At 48.4% G+C, this 5,360-nt stretch overlaps 1 pseudogene across 1 annotated transcript; it reads left to right on the top strand.

The window, feature by feature from the left end:
- The first annotated feature begins 3,257 nt into the window (after positions 1-3,257).
- LOC105742515 lies at positions 3,258-3,986 on the top strand (annotated as a pseudogene). The gene has a single exon (XR_001117151.1). The product of XR_001117151.1 is annotated as a protein FAM133B pseudogene (transcript).
- The last annotated feature ends 1,374 nt before the right edge of the window (positions 3,987-5,360 follow it).

Genomic DNA, 5,360 nt, shown 5'->3' on the forward strand with positions numbered 1-5,360 from the left:
TTTTGCTAAAGCTTGTTCTAAGTAGGTGCTTTAGACCACTGAGCCATCTCACCAGCCCACACCCCCCATTTCTTATCATGGCTCATTTTGTTCTTTAAGGTGTTTATATTTGCGGCCTCTCCTAAGGGGGAGACCACGCACCACCCAACCTCCCAAGGCTTCCCTCCCTCCCTCACGGTCTCTAGATCCACCCTCCCTCTGCAGATGACTGGGGTGCACCCTGCTCCGAGCCTGATTTGCACAGTCCCGCGCTCAGCAAGCCGCGGCTGCTTCCCGACGTCGCTGTGGTGAGCCGTGCTGCTTGACATTCTCACCGATTCATTCACACGTCGCAGCAGCCTCAGTCTGCGCCGCACAACTTCTGTGAAAACACCATGTTTCATTAAGTAAAGCCAGTATTTTCCCAAAAAAACTAGATTGGCGTTGGATGCCATTTTTGTAAGACTTTTACTGTCTGGCTTTAGCTGCAACACATTGTTTGGGTTTATGCTGATGAGGAAATCAGGCACCGCACAGGTCTACAGCTGGAGGGGGGTACGTAATAGTCTTAACCACAGCTATTTTCCTTTCATTCTGCATCAACTTGCGCAGTAGCAGTTAGACTTTTATTTGGATACACTGGCTGCCTTGTACTTCGAGTGGGTCTTCTGCTGGTCTGACTTCACTTCCCTCCTCCTCCTCCAACTCCTCCTCCCCCTTCTTTCGCAGTACTGGGGTCTTCAACCAGGACCTTCGCATGGAGATGCTCCCCTTGGTACTTTTAGTATTATTTTACTTTGAGATAGGGTCTCATTAAGGTGCAAAGGTGAGACTTGAACTTGGAATCCTCCTGCCTCAGTCTCCCAGAGTTCAGGGATTCAGGGATCCTCCTGCCTCAGCCTCCCAGAGTTCAGGGATTCCAGAGCCCAGGGCATGTGTGATTTAAAGCCACCACACCCCGGTTCCCTGGTCAGAGCTGGGTCCCTGAATGAGCCTGGTCCCCAAATGCTGGTGAGTCTCACTCTGCAAGATGGGATAAGTTGCTAGCATCTCTTTAGGAAGTGGGCAAGTTGGTGACTGAGAAGCTCACAGGGACAGATTCGAGCCCCCTGGACTCTGATCCTTACGTGAAAGTTCAAAATGTATCACTGGCAGCAAACACTGGCAGCTGTTCTTCCTTGAAATGACAAGCTCACGCCATGCATTTCTGAAAACACATCTGCCAAATACCCAGGCAGGAATAAAGGTAGTTTGCCTGTCAGGAAGGTACTCGTTCCAGGAAAAAGGAGCTCCGTTCAGACAGAGTGGTGGCACAGACGGGCGTGGTGCACGTGCCTGTTATCCCAGCACTCAAGAGCACTCAAGGAGGACTGCCGAAAGTTTGAGGCCAGCCTGGGCTACAAACCAGAGAAACAAAGAAAGAAAGGAGAAAGAGGGAGAGGAGAGAGGCATAATCCCAGCAGCGCTCGCCCAGAGTCCCAGCCCTGGAGCAGGGCTTAATCACAAACTCTACAAGTCTGTCCCATAATTGCATGAGGCTTTGTGGGCACAACTCCACAACCCATAACAAGAAGGGAGGCCCAAATAACAGCAGTCATCTTTCCTTTGCCTCGCAACACAGGAGAAGGACACGCTGCACCCGCGCACGCGGGCCCTCAGGTCCTGCTGGCCCTGCCCCAGCCAGCTTCCCGCGGGGACGGCACCGCACAAGCAGGGCCTCACCAAGACTGCTGAGAAACGAGCGGAGGACCACCCAGACCAGGCCACTCTGCGCTCTCGCCGCCATGAGAGGGCAGAGCGGGAGCATGTCACAGCTGTGCTGCGTTTGTGTTGTTAGCTTCTAAGTCTTTGGGCTTTGGTTGAGAAAATGTGTAGTAACTGTTAACATTTTTGGCAAAAGAACACTGACTCTCTCCCTTAATAAACTGATAGCATGTTAATTGTAGAAAAAGAAACAAGAAAGAAAAGAAATTACTGAAAATTCCACCACCTAGAAATACACTCAGTTGAAATTTGGGCATCTGTCTTTCTTATTTTTAGGCAAGTAGATCATCTTTCTACGCTGTTTCACTGCCTCTTTTCTTCATTGACTGCATGTGCTAAGTGTTCTTCTATATTAGAACATACCCTTCTCCCACACCACTTTAATGTGTTCATACCAGGCAGGGTGTGGTGGCACATGCCTGTAATCCTAGCACTCGGGATGCTGAGGCAGGAGGATCACCAAGAGTTCACGACAAGCATGGAATAGATAACAAGACCCTGTGTCAAAATAATTATAACAATAATAAAATATGGACCATATCTTCTTTACATGTACACAGAACTAGCTGGGAAGTGGGGGGTTTTGTTTTGTTTTGTTTTTGGTGGAAACGGGGATTAAACTAAGGCCCTCATGCTTGCCAGGCAAGTGCTTACTCTACTGAGCCATCTCCCCGGTCCCAGGGAGGCGGGTTTTGTGAGGATGTTATTTCCGCTGTCCCCTCACCAGGCAGGAAGGCAGAGCACCAGCAGAACACACAGCAAGGACATGTCCCACGGTCCCCAGGCCAAGCCTCCAGTCCAGGAGCAACGGGCTGGCTGGGAAGATGTCTGAAGATGCTTCTAGGAGAAACCTACTTTGCGGCCTGTGACCCTGAGGTCACCTGGAGTTGGGCTGGGAGGAGCTGCAGATGTGGACAAAACCAGAAGGCCAGGGGCCCCCACCCAGAAATGGGTCCTGGGCCACAGGGAGTAGAGTGGGTGATGAGGTGACGGCCCAGGCGCGCACCCGCATCTCCCATGCCCACTGAATGAGCTCTCCCAGAACAGAAACAGAGAGCGGCTCTGGGTGGCAGTGAGGTGGTGGCAGAGTCCTCAGGTGCTCTCTGCTTATCCTGAGTCAGGGCCCCACAGGGACCCAACAGTCCCCAGCTCGGGCCACACAGTGGGGGCCAGAATCTCCCCCAGGACCAGCCCTCTCCGGCCTCTCTTTCCATTTGCCTGTGCTCCTCAACCCCACACCCCCAAGGTCATCTGTCACTAAGTCCCCAGCTCATGTCAACTGAACCTTCAAATGCACTGCCGGGATCTTTACCCCAGGGAAGAGCACAGTGGGGTCACATGGTGACATGCAGCCTCCCGCAGCTTTGCAGGGGCCTTGCATGCTCCTCGCCAGAGGGCAGGCATCTGGCTTCTAAGTGTTCCCTTTCAAGAAAATGGAAGAGAAGAAGGATCTGCGACGTACCTGTTTCGGCTGCTTCCGTAGCCTCGTCTGGCCTTCACAGTCTTAACTGTGCGCTCTGTCTGGCACCACGGGGAAACGGGACAATCGGGTGGCCTACGTGAATCCAACAGCAATGGCCAGATCAAGAGGTCCAGTCCAGTCTTCAGGGCCGACCATGCAGGATTATCTGAATCGACCCAGGCCTACCTGGGGAGAAGTGAAAGAACAACTAGAAGAGAAAAAGAAAGGCTCTGAGGCTCTGGCTGAATTTGAAGAAAAAATGAATGAGAATTGGAAGAAAGAACTAGAAAAGCACAGAGAGAACTTATTAAGTGGAAATGAGAGCTCATCCAAAAAAAGAAAAGAACTCTGGTAGGTATTCATCTTCTTCTTCTTCAGGCTCTGATTCTTCCACCAGTTCTTCAGGTTCTGAGGATGGGAGAAAGAAGCAAGCAAAAAGGAGAAGGTAAAAGAAGAACTGTTCATATAAATCTTCTGCAAGTTGCCAGTCAGAAACTGAGTCAGACAGTGAGGACAGTTGAAAAAAGAAAAAGAAGTCAAAGGATGTAAGCGAGAAAGAAAAGGACGTTAAAGGACTGACCAAAGAAAGAAAGATGTATCCTGCAGGTGAGCCTTCTTCATCTGGGTCCTTGTCAGAATCAGATCATACTGAAGAGGTGCGAGCAATAAAGAAGAAAAGCAGTGGAGAACGAGAAAAAGCAGCAGAAAAAAGAAAAAGCGTAAGAAGCAGAGTAAGAAGAAGAAAAAGAAGGCTGCTAGTTCACGTCCTGAGTCACCATAACATTAACAAAACCAGGACTCGCCTATGAAGACAGTGCAGAGTCTAAAGACATTTCAGCTGTGAAGTTACGATATATGTATTAACATGCATGAGTTTTCTTGTTTTTAGAACCGTTCCTGTACCGTGCAGTAGGCCCTCCAGAGCGCTGCGTGAAAGGGCCGCAATTGCTACTGCTTGAGCATCTCCTTTTGCTCCTCCACTGCATGGTAACCTGGGAGATAACACACTGCAGGCACACGCGTGGTTAAAATATTTGGGAAGAAAGCTAATATTTTTGACTAGAAGCATCTAGTGATAAATCAATAGGAAGTGAATCTGGAAACATCTTAAGATGTAATCAGAAATGGCCAGACGACTCTGTTAAATGTTTTTAAGCGGGATTACATTAATATTTTGAAATCCTTCCTCTACAGGTAAGTGTATCTTATTTTCCCCCCTGTATGCTTTTTATTTACCTCAGGAAGGAGCTCTTACGGTGGAGGGAGGGGTGGCTTGCTCTCTCTTCAGCTAGCAGAATAGCGTGCCTCTGGTCCTCACACCTACTTCCGTGGACACAGTAGCCATGCTTCCTGGGGCGGTCAGAGCTGGGTACGAGCCCTTTTGCCTTTATTGAGCTAATGGCATCCACGGACTTCGCCATCTGCTGCTCTGAGTGAACCAGAGAAATAGCCCCTGCAGCGTGAGAAAGCCCCAAGCTCTGAGTTTATACCTTCACATCAACAAAAACTGAATGTTTTGTAGCTTTAGAATGTTTTTAGCTTTAGCTTTAGTGTTATGTCATTTGAGTTAATTTTTTACTGTACTTTGGCTTTGGAGAGGAATTGTTTCATGTAGACACGGGTACTTTTTGAACTTAATAGCTAAAGATCCTAAAATGCCTGTTTTATACTGTTAAGTTTTAACCAGTCGGGAAATGTTTATGTAACCAATGATAGTTACCGTTTTTGTGCGTGTGTAGCAATGTCGTCACGCTGCAATGTTTAGCTTTTGTTAACTCCTACTGGTACTGTCTCAAGTTCATGACTATGTCTAATGGCAACTTTGCCAAGATATTTAGCATGTAAGAAGCAGGTTTTGCGTTTTTGTTTTCAACAGCTGCATACTGAAGCCGACTTACGAACAAGTTGAGCGGCAGGCCGGCTATGCTGTATCTTGTTGCATAGAGCTGTTGCCAGAATCTTAGTAAATACAATGTTTTAAAAGTTTGTTGTCTCCGTATATTCATAACAAATTATGACAAGTCAAATTTAAGTGAGAGGTGCAGAGAGTCTCGGGGGAGACAATGTCTCCGTAGTCAGCAGCTCATCATCTGAAATCCTGAAAATGGTCAAGAATACATTGCAGGGGCGACATAGAAGCAGAAGCAGACTGACA

Source organism: Octodon degus, unplaced genomic scaffold (genome assembly GCF_000260255.1).
Source record: "Octodon degus isolate 3935 unplaced genomic scaffold, OctDeg1.0 scaffold00057, whole genome shotgun sequence".
Classification (NCBI taxonomy): Eukaryota; Metazoa; Chordata; class Mammalia; order Rodentia; family Octodontidae; genus Octodon; species Octodon degus.